At 39.0% G+C, this 19,080-nt stretch overlaps 1 protein-coding gene across 3 annotated transcripts in view; it reads left to right on the top strand.

The window, feature by feature from the left end:
* Positions 1-19,080, top strand: part of Tafa2 (TAFA chemokine like family member 2) — a 449,137-nt gene that overhangs the window by 133,300 nt on the left and 296,757 nt on the right. The window lies entirely within an intron of this gene.

Genomic DNA, 19,080 nt, shown 5'->3' with positions numbered 1-19,080 from the left:
AGGAGTTTTAATCCAGAAACATGGCTGCTCTGCCAAGGGATCATATCCAAAGATATGATTTGGCTGGAATGCAGAGAGGCCTTGGATTACAGTATGGTGTGGCTGGGATGTAGACGAGCCCTTAGTACACACCTTTAATCCCTAACAATGAAAGCAAGGTTAGTTTGTAGAAGGAAGGAACCATGTTGGAAAGTAAGGTCTAATTGAAAGTCAAGTAATTGAAGGGCAGACAAAGTGATGAATCAGAGAAAGATTTGACAGAATGAGTTGGAGATATGATACATCCAACTCACATAAGAACAGCAGAGGAAGAGAAGCTACGTAAGAGCATTGAGAAAAAAAAGGTGGTGGTGTGTTGTGTTGCATGTGGTGTGTGTGTGTGTGTGTGTGTGTGTGTGTGTATGGCAGTTTTACTGGGACAGCTTTATAAAGACAGGTTGCAGAGAGAACAAACTAGCCACAGATGAAGATAAAACGAGCCAGAGAATGAGAAGGAGCCAGGAGATTAGAGCTTATTGCCAAAATTAGTGTGAAGCCAAACAGAGCAATTTGGTGAGAAACTGAGAGAAGCTGGACTGAATCAGTCAGTTTGGAAGATTAGATTGTATGGAGGCTACAAGCTTCCAAGCCTAGGCCTAGGGACAGAACAGAGAAAGAAATGTTCTGGGCTCAGCTCATGCCTTTATTCACACAGCTTGGGTACAGTTCTTATTTAACTCCATCATTTGAGGAAATAAAAGTGACATTTATAGATTGCCATGACACCTATAGATTTTCCTAAATGCTACTTCTGCACTTATGTCCTGTGTCAGACCTCAAAATTATACAACAATTAGAATTTAAGTAGAACAACTTTTACCACTTTACTGGAATGAAGAGAACCAGTTTCCTATTCAGTGCCTACCCATTGCCAGAGAATAGGATGGCAAAGTACAGGAAACTGAACAGAAAACCTTAGAACAAAATGTTCATGAGTGAAATGTCTAACCATCATTATGAGATAATGAGAACACACATAATGAAATAGTCTCAAAATGAAAAGATTTAAAAGTCAGAGGAGGCATTACTGTACAGGAACCTGTGAGGATGCTTAAGCCAGCTTGCTTTAGCATCGCTCTCTCTGCCTATGTATGTATGTATGTATATATGTATGTATGTATGTATGTATGTATCTATCTATCTATCTATCTATCTATCTATCTATCTATCTATCATCTATCTATCTATCTATCATCTATCTATCTATCTATCTATCTATCATCTATTCTCTCTCTCTCTCTCTCTCTCTCTCTCTCTCTCTCTCTCTCTCTCTCTCTCTCTGTGTGTGTTTTGTAAGGAAATGAGACAGCCTCACTCTGTGATCAAAGCTGGCCTTGAATTCATGTTTCTTCCAGCTTCAACTACTTGAGTGTTGACAATCTTTATAATTGGGGCTGAGTGTGATAGTACACATCTTTAATCTTTTTTTAAAATTATTTTTTACAAGACCATGTCTATTTTTTTAAAGATTATTTATTTCATGTCCATGTGTACATTGCCACTGTCTTCAGACACATCAGAAGAGGGCATCGATCCCGTTATAGATGGTTGTGAGCCTCCATGTGGTTGTTTGAAATTGAACTCAGGACTTCTGGAAGAGCAGCCAGTGCTCTTCACTGCCCAGCCATCTCTTCAGCCCTGCATCTACAATCTTGGCAACATAAGGGGCTGATGCAGGGAGATTGCAAGATCAAGGCAAGCTTGGACTGTACAGTCAGTCCAAAGAAACTGCCACTCTGTCCTAAAATAAAGATGAAAAAGTGGTTAGAGTTGTGGTCAATAGCAGAGTATTTACCTACCAGGTCTTAAGCACAATCCTCAGTACCAGGGGAGGAGCATGAAAAGAGGAAGAAATACATAGCTTGTCACCTATGTCTGTTTGCCACCCGAGTCTTCAAGCATTACCTGTTTTTGTATGTAAAGTTTCATTGGAACATAACATGATTATTTGTTCATGATTCTTCATCATTATTACTTTTATACTACAAGAACAAACTGGGAAATAAGTGTCCACAAACACAAATACAGAGCCAAAAATATATACTGTTCGGCTCCTGTGGGAAGAGTGTGCAGACAATTATTTTCAAGTTTTTTTTTCTGATGGAACTGTATATGAATATAAATTGATGCACTTTGGATATTACAATTTGAAATGAAATCTTTTTAAAAGCCATAAAAATAATTGTTAAGTGATTTAAGAATATGGGAAAAAGATATATTTAGGATCTGTTGTTGGTAAATTCACCTTTTATTGCTTCAATTCAACTATTTTAAGAATGGATTGTTTTTCTCTTGGATGAAATCGACTTTCTTTTTTTTATGGATCTCCAAGTCTCACCAATTGGGTAAGTTGGTCATGCATTGATGAAAATTAGAACAGAAATACAGTTTCCACCTTACTTCTTGCCTTTGACATTACTTTGTTAGTGAGAATTCGTAGAGAGTAGTCTTTTCAGTTCGTGAAGGCTTTAGTTAGAACTGCACTCTGAACTATCCGCTGGATGGGGTTTCAGTTAGGAGGTGTCTCTGACATTTGCTCTGTGATGCCAGTGCTTCATGTTAGGACAACCACTAACAGTATAAAATAAAACAGTGGTTGTCAGAGAAGTGTTTTATTTAACATAGCCGGTTCATTTTCAGGAACTGTGTAGAGAATTTATTATTATTACTACTAGTATTATTATCATTATCACCATTATTATTTAATTATTTTTATGTGTATTTGTGAGTGCCTGCATGTATGGCCATGTGCTACATGCATTCAGTGACGATGGAGGCCAGAAAAGAATATTAGATCCCCTGAGACTTAGGTTACAGCTAGTTGTGAGCTGCCATGTGGGTGCTGGGAATGCAACTGTGTCCTCTGGAAGAGCAGTCGGTGCTCTTTACTCCTGAGACATCTCTCCAGATTCTATTGTTATTATTATTGTTGTTGTTGTTGCTATTATTAATTTAAGTTTTATTTTTTACATAGAGACATGGTGATTGGAGGCTCCTTGCTTCTGTCTAGGTAGATCTGGCGTTACAGCAGAGAGAGATGAATCCTGATATTCAGTGCCTTTTCCCTTTTTCTGTTTAATTCAGTCTACACCATGGGATAGTACCATCCACATCCTGAGTAGGTCTTCATTTCTTAATTAAGCCATGCTGGAAATATCCTCCCAGGCGAGAATCATTTTTAAAGAATACTGGCCTAAATGTTTTGGTTTCACTTAGTATGTATAACCCTTTCCTGTAGCTGCATACCACACAGTTCTATGGGTAAAGTGTGTGTTACGGTGCAGTGGCATTTCACATGTGGCTAGTTTTATGTGGTTTGTCTTTGCTGATTGCATGCTGGCACCTGTCACTACATTTCTATGTTGTCAAGGACAGTGACAAGCATGGGTATTCCCTGGTTCACTCAGGGATCTAAGAAAGTGAATTCAAGTACCGAGAAATGAGAAATTACACGTTTAAAAAATGCTTCCATGGTTTCAAAATATTTTTCCTGTTACTACTCTTATTCAACACTCACTTAAACTACCTCAGGGGATGTATCCATCTAAATAATGTTTCCCAAACATTACCTGTGACCCCTCTCGAAGCTGCCTCCTTGGTGCTTTTTATCGTCAGTACCCAGCATGGAGCAGGGGGCTACAGAAGTAAGAGCAATGTTATGCGTAATGTGATTGTCATTTTTGACCATACATGTAGATGCGCGCTTCTAGCTCTGGATGAAGTTGGGACTTGGGAAACTGGAGGTTTGGGTAAATCTGTACAGCTCACTGAGGTGAAGACCCAGGTAGTCAAGAACTGCTGAACGGGTGAGTGGGGAGGTGGTAATTAGACACCCAGCTGTCAGAAAGCATGGGGCTGAAATCACAGAGCAATAGCAGTAGCTGATTTAGGAAAGTAATTTAGCCACGGCACAGATGCTGTTAAGGTGCATTTCCTTGGAGACAGTGAACTTTTGGATTTGACAGTTTTGGCAGTTTGGAAATTTTGGAGATGGGAAGGGTCTTTGTGCTGGGTAGTTTTATGTCGGTTTGTCATCTGAGAGGAGGAACCGCAATTAAGAACATGTATCCATAAAGATCAGGCTGTGGTCAAGCCTTTAGGACATTTTCTTTATTAGTGATCAGTGGGGAGGGGCCCAGCTCATTGTGGGTGGTCTATCCCTGGGCTAGTGGTCCTGGGTTCCATAAAAAATCAGGCTGAGCAAGCCATGATAAGCAAGGCAGTAAGCAGCATCCTTCCTCTGCATCAGTTCCCACATCCAGGCTTCTACCCTGTTTGAGTTCCTGTCCCGACAACTTTCGATGATAATTATGATGAACAGCAGTGTGGAAGTGCAAGCCAAATAAACCCTTACCTCCCCAAATAGCATTGGTCATGATGTTTCATTGAAACAATAGAAACCCTAACCATAAGACAGTAATTTTCCACATGGATGAAAAGATTATTTAGAGTAGGTGTGTGCTGAGAGAGGCTCTCTCAGCTACCAGCTCTCTAAAACAGCCCAGAACCAGAACAGAGTTGTATCGTGTCAGTTTCTGTAATGTGAACCCTCCAACCACGGTTAGTGGAAATGACTGGCTTCCAGGACTGTGTAGACTTGGGTAGTAACAAGCTAAATGTTATATATACTCCAAGAGCCAGCAAGAACCAGCATGAGCCAGAATGAGCCAGCATGGGCTAGCATAAGCCAGCATGGGCCATCATGAGCCTGCACAAACCAGCATGGGCCAGTACCAGCCAACAGGAGCCAGCATGGGCCAGCATGAACTAGCATGGGCCAGCATGAGTCAGGAAGAACCAGCATGAACCAGCACGGGCCAGCATGAGACAGCATGAGCCAGTGTCCCACAGCTGGTTGGTTGGAAGCAACTTCAGTTCTTTGTTGCCAGAGACTCCATGGTGGTGTTTCCTGTTGTCAACTGATGAGTGTCATATGATCACTGGTCTTTCACATTCAGGAGGATGTGGAATTGTATTAAATTTGAAATCAAGTTTTCATCCCTTTTTTTTTTTTTTGACACTTTGGCAAGAGAGGCAGCCGTAGTAACAGAAAAGAGATCTCAAAAGTTCTCTTTCTGAAAGACTAAAATCCCAAGACACCTGTTTCTTAAAATCCTAAGAAACAGACCGCATTGGAAATGTGTCTACTGTACCCCAGTGGGTTGATGAGTGCAATTGTCCTCAGCCCGGTTTTCCACTCGTGAATCTGCGTACTTCCTGAGACCAATAGTTCAATAAGTTATTCATCTTGAATACTACAGGAGAAGCGTGCAGCATTTCCAGAGCCGTTTTCTCTCACAGCTAACAGGTGACTCTGCACTAGAGAGTTTGTCTTCACGCTGCTGTTTCCTGGTAGTGGTCCTCGATCTTTTCATGTTGCTAATGTCGTTGAGAAGCACAATCTATACATACTACAATAACATGTAAATATGAAGCCACTTCATGTTGAAAATCTGGCTCTTGTAGCGTCAGAATTTTTCTATGTGTGTCTTCCAAGAATATTTGCTGTTTAAAAAGAATCCCTCCAGATGATATAAAAACATCCTTACATAAGACACAAGAAAGATGTCTGTCTTCCTTCCATGGCTTTCTAAACTGAGCAGTTTGGTTTCTTTGCCTGTTTTCAGCTGAGAACCTTGTAGTTAGTTGGAAGACAATTTATTTGATGTCGGCTTACTCTTTATATGTGGTATACTCTCTCATCGGTCTTATATTCACATACACCTCACGTAAACTCGTGGACTCTGCTGCTCTCTTCTGTTCCCTCTGCTCTGCCCTCACCTGTGCTAGGTGTTTCTTACCCGAATGGTCGCTGCTGTCTCTGCAGTGAGAAGTTACGCTTCTCAGGTGTGGTACATCAGGTCACGCTATCACAAACGAAAATCTTCATGGGTGAGGTGTCATGTGGCTGTCTCACTGGCATGTTTGAGGTCAATAATTTGGTGCCTCTTCAAGACTATTTTATTTCTGGAGTGACAGGATCCTCATATACAGATACATCCACACTGGCCTGAAACCCGCCCTTGTGCCCTAGGGTGGCTTCAAACTTACTGTCGTCTTCTTGCTTCTGCTTTCCAAATGCTGGCTCACAGGCAGGTGTAGCATGGTGTCCTGTTTTTCTTTATTCAGTGTTTGGAGGGTTGTCACAGAGCAGGGGCTCCCGGATACTGTTAGCACTTCGACAGTGTGGATGGCTTACCCAGAGAGTCCACACCTATCTCCTTAGAAGGCATATTACCATAGCAACTCTGACATATGCCCTGGGGCCCGAGCTTCCTGCTGTAAAACTTACCCAAGCATGCTTTCATATGCCTCTCCCTGAGAATAAGTGTAAATGCAACAGTCTCCATTTTCTTCTGTTTCTACCAACCGTTTACTGGTAACATGAGTAGCTGCCTGTCTTGTCTGTATCTTAATATGCTCTGCCTGCTGATCTTTTGTCTAGTGTTTGTAGAAACACATTGTTCTCATTGGCCTGTGTATGCCCAGTGTGAGTGTAGTATCCCCACCTTGAACATAAATACTGTCATTTCCTACATAACAATTCAGTCACAGTGACATTTAGGCCATAGGCTGCACAAAACCATTTACTTTCCCGTTTAGTAACTCTGTCTAGATAACTTGCATACTTTGTTTACTCAGACCAAGACTTGTAACAATGTGATTAAATGAACGGGAATAAAAGCAATAGTGAAATGATACAACAGAGACATCTCGGTCAAAGGTTGAGCAGGAGCTGAAGGCGACGGCCAGTAAAGGAGGACTTAGGAATGTTGGAGACGGTGTGAATAAATGAAATGCTCAGTGAGGGTTTGAATTTTCAGCATAGCGTGAGGAGTGACATTCTCTCCTATCCTCATTTAGCCAACGTTTCATTCAGATATTTGGGGGATGATTTTCCCAAGAAGACAGTCTCTAAGCCTTTTGAGGCAGTGTCATGTAAAAGTAGGAGTTGGGGGAGGAGAGGCAGATCTCATCAATGCACTTGTCAAAGAATTAAGCAATGGCACAAGTAAAGATTAACAGGGAAGGTTAGTTCCAGAGCCCACCTTTTGTAACATATATCTGGTCTTTAAAGCAGGGATGTGTGGGCTTGTGGTTTGCATTTCTCTTGAGACCTGTGAGGAGTTCCTATCTGAGAGTTTTCAGACAAAAACCAATTCCGTTTTTTCTAGTTTGATTTCCACTTACTCACACTCTAGCATTCCAGGAAACTTAGGAGGAAGTGATTCTTGAAGGCTCCTATCCTGGAAAAAAGAAAAAAAAAACAGATGAGTTTTACTATTTTTTTTTTTTATTAAAAAGCTCTCTCAGGTTGTAAAGAGACCAGTGCTTTACATTTATGATTGTGTATACCTGAAGGAAAGAGAATAATTTATTAACCATCATGTTAAATTACGTTTTCCTTTTTAACGAGTACTTACAAGAATTCCGGCTAAAAATGTTTAAGATGTACATGTGGAATTAAGTTAATGAGCCCTAATAGCATTGTGTGATCAAATAAACCACACACGTAATCAAATTTATTGCTCATTATTTCTGAGCCTGTTTGCTTCTTTTGCTGCATATTAGTAGTGGTAATAAATTTATATTATATAGAGACTTATCATATAAAATACTTGCAACATGATCTAATTTAATCATCTCAATGATCCTGGGGTACAAGATGCCCTGATAAGGTAAGAAAAATTGAGGTCTAGGAAGGTTATAAATTGCCAAATATCATGTAGTTTATCAGCAAGGTCCTAAAATCCATGCTGTGTCTGGTCATTCCATTTTTATTGAGTTGTCCCTTGTTTCGTAGATCTTATTATTACTGGACAGAGATCAGATCTGATTAAAATCTCTTGGTTAGAGTACACTCGTATTTACTAATTAGTCGGTACTGGTTGATATCTCTGCTCTTGACCTAGTTATTAGAATTGTTGTTCCTCTTTTCTAATTTTAACATCTTTCTTTCCCTGAGCACCTTTCCTTTGTGCGTTAAAGAATAAAACTTAAATTTATCATTAGGAAGTGTCAGGTTATTTTTTTTAATAACTAATGCATTGAAGTATTAGCATCCTCTAAGTGATGAAGCAGCAGTCTGTTAGGTAGCCATTTGACAGAGACAAATCTTTGACAGTCCTGGTACTGGTTATTTACGAACTGATCCTGATCGTCGTTTTTGTTTATTTACCAAGGTTTATTCTAATAAATTGTGTTAAATATCAATTTTAAGCAAAATGATACCTTAAATCTGTACAGGGTCCCATAAGGGAGACATCTTTGTTTAATAGTTGCATAAGGAATGCTTTTTTTGTTGAATATAATTTGAGTAGAGATAGTCAAACTAAGGGCACTGTTAACTTCATTTAAAATACTTTTACCAGTGCGATAACAATACACCGGTGTCCAGAAAAAAACACGTTTAAGTGAGAACGTCTTTTTTCTTTCTTTCTTTTTTCGCCTCACCCACTTGAGGTGATTTATAGCCCATACTAAATTAAGTTCTGCATATCTTTTTGTGTAGTCAGTCGAGAGTGAAGATTGCAGAATTTTAGCCTTTATAGTATATATATATTTCTCTTTAATCTTTGTTTCTGATCGGCGAGCCAAGAGCTTCCTAATTGGATAGCAATAAATCAATGCGGGGACTGACTTATCTCGACTCATTTTTCTAGCTCTGATATATAACAAACATGGAAGCGGGTTGAATTCGGGGGTCAACTCCTATCAGAAACACACTTAAATCATCTGGATCTTGTCTTATTGTTTAAAGAGCAAATTGCAGAATTATTGCTTTTTGAATCTGTCATTAGAGCCCACGGCTGCTCCGACCTTTGTGCTCCAGTGTAATCCAGGGCGCCTCATTTCTCTAGCCGGCTTTCTGTCTCTCTGATTTAATCATTCATCTTGCTTTCCCTCACATTTCCTTCGGTTCACAGTTTTCATTTTTCAGCTCTCTGCTGGCTGTCAGCTCTCATGGTCTGGTCTTTCTGAGGACAGTTGCACTCTCTCTTTTCTGCTGTTGGTGCCTTGCATGTAGCACTGGTTTTGGGGGTACATGGTGTAAAGCAGCCCCCATGAAGGTGAGGCTCCTCCCACTTTGGTGAGGCTCCTCCCACCAACTACTCCGTGTTAAGGAAGGACAAAGGTTCCCTCACAATGGATAGACATTGTAATTGGACGAATCTGGAAGAGAGGAAATCAGAGAAACGTCCTTACGATTTTACACGTCATATCTCTCAACTTTACAAGCAGGATAATTTAAAACAGCACCAGGTTTAGCACGTGGGACCTTTGCGTTACGCTTGTATTTTCTTATAGATGACACGGCAGGTGGGTGCGAAGCTTAATTTTGAAAGAATAAAATCTTTACTCATAACATACTTTGTTGATTTTTTAATATTTTTGGCTTAAAAAATCCAAAATCTGGGTAGCTTTGCTTTGCAAGAAAAGGACACGTGGCTTTGTTTTAATTGAGATACTTGTCTGGGAAATTTTATTTATTTTATTTTATTTTTGCCTACCATATGATGGATTCCAGACTTGCCTATGAAAGTTACTCATAGTAGAGCATGAAACTTTCAAAAGTCTTTGCTAGGCTCCAATCCAAAGCATATAGTATTTCATGAAAAACTAATACAGATAATTAGCAGATTAAGAGAGCCAGTGAGTCCAAGCATGAACAGCAGAGCAGAGAGGGAGATTATCAACTTAAAAAAAAAAGTTCAAAATGAACAGGGCAATTGGAGCATGAATGAAATCAATTTAATTTGTAGGTACTTATATTTCCATGGAATTATAGTCTCGTTCCATATGCTGGGTGGTTTTCTTATGTCAGTGCTGGGGATCTGTGCCTCAGACTTCTGTCTGAAGGGCAGGTCAGATTTGCTCACATGGGACCCATTATTGCATCCAGTGGCTGTATATTCTGTTTTTCTTTCTGAAAGGATAGGCCTATAATACCCAGGACCTAAAATGTCAGACATAATAATTTTCAAAAGTCTGAGGAACTCATATGGATATTATTATCTTTTTATTTGAGAAGCAGAAGTTGACCTGACCACCGCAGGCCTTATTTTTTTTTTCATGGTTTGGAAATTTTAGAGAGATTGAGGACTCACCTCTTTTCTCTTCGTTGTACCTGGGAGAGAATCTGAGCCCAGCTAGTCAACCCACATTTGGGTGTATGTGAAAGGAAGAAAGATAGAGTCTTACAGGCTTTTAAAAAACTAATTGGTCCTCACTTTGTTTGGCATGTAGAAAAAAATGCCTAATAAAAATGGTTGATTTATCAGCAGGTAAGAAATATAAAGTAACACCAGATACAAAAAGCAGAGAGGTCTGAGCTGGAAGTTGCTCGTTGGCCTTATGGTTACTGATGCTTTGTTCTGCTGGTGTGTGCATCCTGTAAAACTGCCCCTGCGCTGGTGTGGCTCCTCCCACTTGTGGGCGATGTGTGGGTTCAGTTAAACTCTATCTCCTAAGTCTGCTACTTTGTTGCCTTTCAGGAGTCTCTTTTTCCAGAGTCAGATTCCGGGACTCCTCCTGGCCCTTTTTATCTTTTCCACTTCATTTGTAACTAGGTCTTTTGCTGCGTCCTGTGGAAATGATAGCAGCTTTAAGATACAAAATCTCCCAGAGCTTTAAGAAAATTTGAACAGTTTACATGAGGGCTAGAGAAGGTTTTTGAATTTGGGGTTTCCTGGTATTTCAGGAGAAAAAAAAAGTACAGTTCCTTAACATCCTTTGCCTGGGTTCCTTCTCGGAAGGAAGATGAAGAACCTTAGGACCATTCTGCTAATGGATTCTTGAATCTTCTGTGTGCAGTTTCAAGGATGGAAAGAAGGCTTGACCATTGTGTAAAGTTACTGTGAGCTTCATTAGTAATAAGAATTTTGAAAAAACTTATCTAGGACAGAGGTTCTAAACGTTTGGGTCGTGATCCCTTTGTCAAATCTCTATCTCCAAAACATTTACACTACAATTCATAACAGTAGCAAAATTACAGTTATGAAGTAGCAGCAAAATATTTTATGGTTGGGGTCCCTATAATAAGAACAGCTGTGGTAGAGGGATGTAGCATTAGGAGTGTTGAGAACCACTGGGCTAGGATGATTGAATTTTCCTTCACTAGTCAGAGCTAGTCCTATGAGAATGTTTTTCTTTGTGTTTGTCTTTGTTTGTCTTCCTTTTTGATGTAGTCAACTGTTGACACATCCTTTCTTTAATCCAATGCCAGAAAAGCTTTATAAAATTTTTATCATAGGTATGTAGGGTTTCGTGGATTGGCTCCAGGATGGAAATATCACTTGCTCTGTTAAGACATTGTCTTTTCCTTTGAGAAAGGTCTCTTAAGGTAGTTGGTGGAAGATGTATTTCCCAAATCACCAGGAGTGAAACAAAAAAACATTTCACCAAGTAAAATGTAAAGATAGGCAATTAATACTTGAGATTAATTTAAATTCAATGCTAATATTATTAACCCATCTGAAATAAAGCAGGCCTTGATACATTTGGTAAGACACAATTAATTAAAATTTGCATACTTAATATTTCTATTTTAGGAACAGAAAGGAGGGCTCTAGCTTGTCTCAATTCCCTTCAGATATGAAGCATCTGCTACAGTGGTTCCAGCTCTCTTGGAGACTTCTCATCAGGATAATTTAGAAGATATTTATATGTGGTATTAAAACAATATAGAGAAATTAAGATATGCTATGGCCTTCTGTTTTGAAAATAAGCATTTAATAGTACAAAGAATGGCTGTATCTTTTCTTTTTTTCCTTTTTTCTTTCTTTTTTTTTTAAAAATTTCTATCTCCATTGAAACCCATTTTCAGTTTAAGGCTGTGTGGACAAGTTGCTTTAAGATGAAATAGGATAATCTTTGGGAAAGAAAAAACCTCCCAGGTCCTGCGAGGACTCTTTATTAAACCATAAAGCTTCCTTTAATATTAACTGTAGTGAGAAGAAATGATAACAAAAATACTTAAATTTCATAGCGCCATGCCCCATATGGTTTGTGTCTCAGGTTAGTTTTCTCCCACTGATAAGGAAAGAAATGGGTGAGTCTATGAGTCCAACTGTCAACTCCGACTTCTGCCCTGAGATTTCCTGATACACAACTGGTAACATTCGGTCACCTGCCACAAAAACCATTTTACTAATAAAGTTGTGAGAATATTATTCTATTTGGATAAACCCACACTTACTGTAAATATTGCTACTTCATGCATGAAGTAAACCACCCCTGACTATGTCTGCACAGTCCCAGAGTTACAGTTTCATAACTATGTTTTCAGTACCGTGGTGATTTCAATAAGTATGGCCCTATAAGCTCATGCATGTGGATGATTGGTCCCTAGTTGGTGAAACTGCTTTGGAAGGATGGGGAGGTGTGGTCTTATTGGAGGAGGTATGTCATTAGGTGAGCTTTGAGGTCCATCCCAGAAGCCCATGCCAGTGTCTTTCTCTCTCTGCCTCCGACTTGCCACACAGATGTAAGTAAGCTCTTAGCTTACTGCTCAAACACTATGCCTGTGGCCATGTCCTCTGTTGTGATGCCCTGTCATAAACTCCAATCCTCTGGAACTGCAAGACTGCCAATGAGATCTTCCTTCTGTAAGTAGCTCTGGTCATAATGTCTCGTCACAGCAAAGGAAAAGTAGCTGAGACAAATACCTACGTCATTTTGGTAATTGCATCATAGAGTTCAAAGGTCCACATATGAAGCAGTTAGTGTATTCTACAAAGAATATGAACTTTGGGCACAATAAATGTGTGTGAGTGTGTGTGTGTGTGTGTGTGTGTGTGTGTGTATGATATAGTATATAAATATATATAAATATGTGTTTATATCCTCAAAGATACCTAAGATTTGAATTTGAAGTTTTAATATATATATTCATATATATATATATACCCATACTTAATATTTTGAATTTTCTGAATTGTGAGAAGTAGATAAAATGACTTCTGTATCGTCTTACAGGCAATAAGATAGGAACCAGTAAAATCAATAACAATGTCAGCTCATTTACAATTTCAGGTAAATATTTATTTTTTTCTTAGCTTCAGTTTCTTACTTAAACAATGGAAATATGACCCCTCTCTTAGCTGATTCTTTTGAGGATGAAGGATAAAACCCTTTTTAATGATAAAATCCTGTTAGGCATATGAGGCTGGAATTTAATTTTTTTTCTGCTAACATCTAAAAAGCAGTCACCTCAAATAATAAAAACAAAATGTTTTGAGATTTTTCTGATCTCGTGGTCATCACTGATCTGTTCATTTCAGATTGAAAATGTTTGATGAAGATATTTCTGCGAAGTTTTTACGTATCTCCTTTTAATCTAAATTCAGTTAGACTTATCCGTGCTTTGGTTCTGTGGTACAAAAAACCTCAACCTCCTTTGCTGAGACCTTCCTTTGTTCCTGTTAGCTTCCTAGAGTTGCCCCAATCTGGCTTTATTGAATAGGTTAGGATGTTGGGGAAGATGTTTACTTAGTAGTTCTCTCCCTGAACTCTAGAACGATCTCTTTTTTAGTCTCCTCTACCCATTAACACTAATTGTTTGACTTCTAGTCAGGGGCTGTCTTCTGTTTGTGCACCATCATATTGTCCTGAATCAGGAAAAGCCATCTGGAGTACCACAGTCTGTGTCTCCTTGGCGAGTTTTAGAGATTCAACTGGTTGAGCCAATCCAAACTTTCAGTGCATCAGAATTCCAAGGGCGGTACTCATAGGAAACATGCATGTTTTCCGTTCCAGACATGATTTTTATTCATGCTTCAAGTAACGCAATAAAGTTGACTCGGCCCCTTCAGGTCACTGGGTGACAGTGATGAGCCTTAGGAGTTGGTGACATACATGTCTATATGTCTATGTCTTAGGCCTGTGTAAGCACCAGGTAGAAGGACTGCCTCCTGTAACTTCTTCCTGGAGCTCGTAGACAGAAGCTGTCCCAGTCATATTCAGGGCAAAGGCAGCATTGAGGATGTGGCAATGTCCCATGACTTTCATCTCGGTTGCCTTTCAAAGTCCTTTCCTAAGCTCCATTTGACAACTCATCTCTTTTAAAATTGCTTAATGCTTTTCTCTCAACCATTGCTCTCTACCTTATACACTCTGGTCCAGAGTGATTTGGAGCCTGGTGAGAGGTGATGTCTGTTGATCTGTTTGAGGAAACGTTTTACACATCAGTCTCTTATTATTCTCTCCCGGAGGACGCGGGCAACACCAGTGATGATGATTTATTAAGAATGAAGTAGCTATTCTGGTAGCCTTGCTCGGCGGTTTTCATGGAATCCTCTGCAAGTAGGAAAACAACTGTCAGTTTTTTTTTTTTTTTTTTTTTTTTTTTTTTTTTTTGACAGATTAGGAATACATACAACGAGAGCTGACAAAGTTAGGAAGATTTTAACACAAGTGTAACAGACATGCGGTGTGCGTACCATTACCAACCAATGGATGTCCCTTAACCTGCAAATTGTAATTCCGGTTCTTTTCTTGCTCAGGATTTTCTGCACATTGGTGTGTGGCCCAGGGAATTGTTTTGTGAAGGTCACTTGTGGCAAAGACAGAAACTGTCCTTCTGACTTTGAAATTCGGACATGCTCGGAGGTAGATGCTGTGTGAAGGAATTCAGCGGTGAGCAGTCAGCTCAGCCAAAGGGACGTAGGAGGGAGAAGGCTGGGTGAGAGGGTTGGGAGTTACCTAATTTCTTCCTGAGAAATTTATGTCTGTCATATATAGCATGGCTTAGTTTCATTTCTTTTCAAGATTGGGATGTAAAATGCAGACATGGTAGAAGAGATAGGTGGGAGAAACAGAATTTCTTGGAACCTGGTATGTAAGATGAAATTCTGAGCAGTCAAGTAAATATCTTGGTGTTTAATTTCTCCCTAAGGCATAGGCCTCGAAGTTAAAAGTTTTTTTTTTTTTTTTGAGGTAGGGTCTCATTTATTAAACTAGGCTAGCCTCAAAGTCATAGCCATTCTTCTGCCTCACCAACCATTTATTTGGCATGGGTATAAATAAAAGCAATGATTTACACTGAGATTTCAGGGGAGATTTCTAAACTTAGATGTCTAAATCTAAAAATTTTCAAAAGTCTAATGTACAGAGATAAAGAACAAAACACGGGTGCCAAGTACACTGGGGTAGAAGATAGAAAAAATGGGGAGATGTTTGTCAGATGAAAAGTACCAGGTACAGTTATTACAGTCCAAGTCACTAAATCACGAATGTGAGCCATTTTGCTTCACTTCTTTTAAAACTCTTATTGCATATGTTAATGTTTATCATATATATGTCTCTCTCTATAATATACAACACATATTAACACATAACAATTACATATAATATATATAATTAATATATGATATATAATATATAACATATTAACACATAACAATTACATATAATATATATAATTAATATATGATACCTCTATGTAATTATATAGATAATATATAGTCTCTCCATATAATCGTACATATAATATATAATATAATGTCTCTATGACCAAGCCCGCTCAGTCAGTCAACAGGTTCTCCAGCGCAGGAGTGAGGATTAAAAGAAAAGAGACGATTAGACAAAATTGCAGCATGACCCCAGCCAGTTCTGAGGCTGAAGGCAGGTTTGTTTAATTCAACTTTTCTTTTAAACCCTTTTAATTACATGCACGGATTTAGGTCAGTTCTAGTTTGAGGAACCAACAATACAATAGAAACAGTCAAGGAACAAACAAGGCAATATACAGAGTCCCGTGATCACCCCGTGATCACTCTCATGATCGCAGTTTCTAAGGGCTCACCAGGATGACAAAAGTATCTGATCCTACTTCCCTGTCCTAGCCCACAGTCATATTCAAGCCTGAGGCCTACTTCTTTGTTTTAGCCTAAGACTTGGATTCCTGACTGAAATTAGTTCTCTGTTTTAGCCTAAAAATAGACTCCTGCCTGAACTTACTTCCTCCTTGTTCTTGGCCAATGTCGGATTCCTGCCAAGCAGCCTCAAAGGCTCTCCGCATCTCTATATAATTAAATATATAATATATAAAACTATATATATTCATATAATTAATGTGTGCTTCATCCTTCATTCCATATTATTTTTGTAGTAAAACAGGAAAACATGATTTTCAGCAAAGATTCTGAATACAGTATTCATTAACCATCGATATTAAAAAAATTAACTACACAGTCCTCCTGTTTTTTATTATCTCTTTAGACTTGTCCATCCTCTGTGTCTGATAGTTTGTGTACTTGGTACCCATGTTTTATTCTTTATCTCTCTGTATTAGACTTCTAAAATAATTTAGAGTTTACATATAAGGGAATTCATGTTCTACAGAAAAATTTTCTATGTGCAGCTGGTGAGAAAACTGATTTGATATTCACTTATGGAGACATATTCATTTATTGATCTGATATTTATTATTTGTGGTTCCATTGGATCTGAGACATGAAAGTAAGGAAGACATGTTTTATTTTTTTCTCCAGAGTTTTCAGTGTAGTGGAGGAGTCAGTCTAAGAATTTGGGGAAAATAATTGAGGTTATTACTTTTCTTTATGTCCATGGCAAATAGATAGTGAATTATAGAGGTAATTACTCCTCTAGTCTATAAAATGTTTTTTTCTCAAATGTTGTTCACATCATAGTTAGGTGTTCAAGCTCTCTTGTGGGCTTTCGCATAACATAGTGGCCGTCTGTCTGTGTAACATGGTGGCAGCCTGTGTAACACGATGGCGGTCTGTGTAACATAGTGGTAGTCTGTGTCACATGGTGGTGGTCTGTGTAACATGGTGGCGGTCTGTGTCACATGGTGGTGGTCTGTGTAACATAGTGGTAGTCTGTGTAACATAGTGGCGGTCTGTGTAACATAGTGGCGGTCTGTGTAACATAGTGGCGGTCTGTGTCACATGGTGGCGGTCTGTGTCACATGGTGGTGGTCTGTGTCACATGGTGGCGATCTGTTTGTATAACAGTGGTGGTCTGTGTAACATAGTGGCGGTCTGTGTAACATAGTGGTGGTTTGTGTAACATAGCGGTGGCCTTCTTCTATCTTGACACATCTTACTCCATAATCTTGTAGTGAAGGTCCAGGCATATGTATTTGTAAAAGGCAGTGCAGATGATTCTAGAATCTGCCCTGGTTCACGAGCCTCTGCTTTGCATGCTCAGAAGCAGAGGAGATGCACTGTGACTGGATTAACGACCCTATACTCTTCTAATGAATAGTTTGCTGGCATTTGGAGCCAGCACTCACGTGAGAACTGTTTAAGGACAGCACTGCTGTTGGAGGAGCAGCCTGGCTCACAGGTCAGGGGGGATCCTTTGGCGCTGTGTGTCCATTCAGCCTGCTAAAGGACACGGAATCTTGTTTCTTAGTTATTGGTTTGAATGAAGCTTATCCTGAGCAGATGGGCAATAGTTAGTGAGCACAGATGGAGAAGGAACAGTGAGTGCACTGTCAGAGCCCACACATGGAAGTGAGTAAGAGAGGAAGAGACTAGCACCGGAGGCAAAGGCACTGAGAAAACAAACACTCACCTGGCCATTGCAGAAAATGCCCCCTTCTCTATGGTTTCCAAACAGGGTTGCCCATAGCAAACCATGAACTCCTTCACATTTACTGTATTTATCGACATCACGTTGACTGAGAAATACCTTTTTAGTATTCACTAAGATTAAATTATCAAAGAATAATAAAACACTTTAATGAAATGTTTAAAATAGCTAGTAATGCACTGGGGCTGGAATCTAAGAAATCCTCCGTCAGGAGAAGAGTGTTTTGTGAGGATCAGAGGGAGCAAGGTTCACAGTAGTCGACTGCAGTGCTCATCCAGAAAAAGTCCCAAGTCAGCAGAAGACTTTTAATAAGAAAGCATTACTGCTGTGGTGTCTAGCTTCTTCATTTTCTGCATTGGGTATTTGGTGTGATTTTGATGTCTAATTTTTCAGCTTTGTGTTATATCTTCAAGAAGCCCAAACATACTCCTTTTTGTACTTTACTAATCTTCATGTGTAACTTATCCCCCACAGATTTTTCGGCATTTCTATTGGATTTCTCATATTTTGTCAGTACATTTCTTTTAGCAAATACCATTGGCTTGTATAGTGAATGTATCTCCACCAAAGATTCCTGCAGCGTAACTTTAGATAAAAGAATGGATAGTGGGTGAAGACGTGGGTGGAAGCTCTGTGCATATCCATCGTGGAAGCTTACTTTATACAGAATGTAGGGGCTGTTGGCCTACTGGCGTGCTCTCTCTTCTGCCATCTTAGAGAGCTTTTAGATCTCAGGCAATCATAGAACTTTATCTTTGCTCATTGATATCCTCTTGCCCTAACCAGAGTGAAAATCACTCACTTTCTTAAAAATGTTCAAATACTACTCATATAATATTCTTGCTGGCTTTAATCATCATTTATTAATATTAACCATAAATTCTATGCTTGTGGTATGTGTGTGTATATGTGTATATGTGTGTGTGTGAGTATATATATGTGTATGTGTCTGTGTTTGTGTATATGTGTGTGTATGTGTGTATATGGGAATATATGTATATGTGTGTATGTGTGTGTATTTGTGTGTGAGAGTCTATGTATATGTGTGTTTGTGTTTATATGTGTGTGAGAATACATGTATGTGTGTATATGTGTGCATGTGTGTGAGAGTATATGTGTGTATGTGTGTATGTCTATGTGAGAGTATATGTATATGTGTGTATGTCTGTGTGTGTGTATGTTGTGTGTGTATATGTGTGTGTATGTGTATATGAGTATGTGTGTATGTGTGTGAGAAAATATCTATGTGTGTGCATGTGTATGAGATATATATATATGTGTGTGTGTATATGTGTGTATGTGTGTATGTCTATGTGAGAGTATATGTATATGTGTGTATGTGTGTATGTGTATGGAGTATGTATACGTGTGTATGTGTATGTCTATGTGAGAGAATATGTATATGTGTGTATGTGTGTATGTCTATGTGAGAGTATATGTGTGTATGTGTGTATGTCTATGTGAGAGTATATGTATATG

The sequence above is a fragment of the Grammomys surdaster genome, unplaced genomic scaffold (assembly GCF_004785775.1).
Source record: "Grammomys surdaster isolate TR1022 unplaced genomic scaffold, NIH_TR_1.0 125548, whole genome shotgun sequence".
In the NCBI taxonomy this organism is placed as follows: Eukaryota; Metazoa; Chordata; class Mammalia; order Rodentia; family Muridae; genus Grammomys; species Grammomys surdaster.
This window is presented reverse-complemented; position numbering and strand designations above follow the sequence as displayed.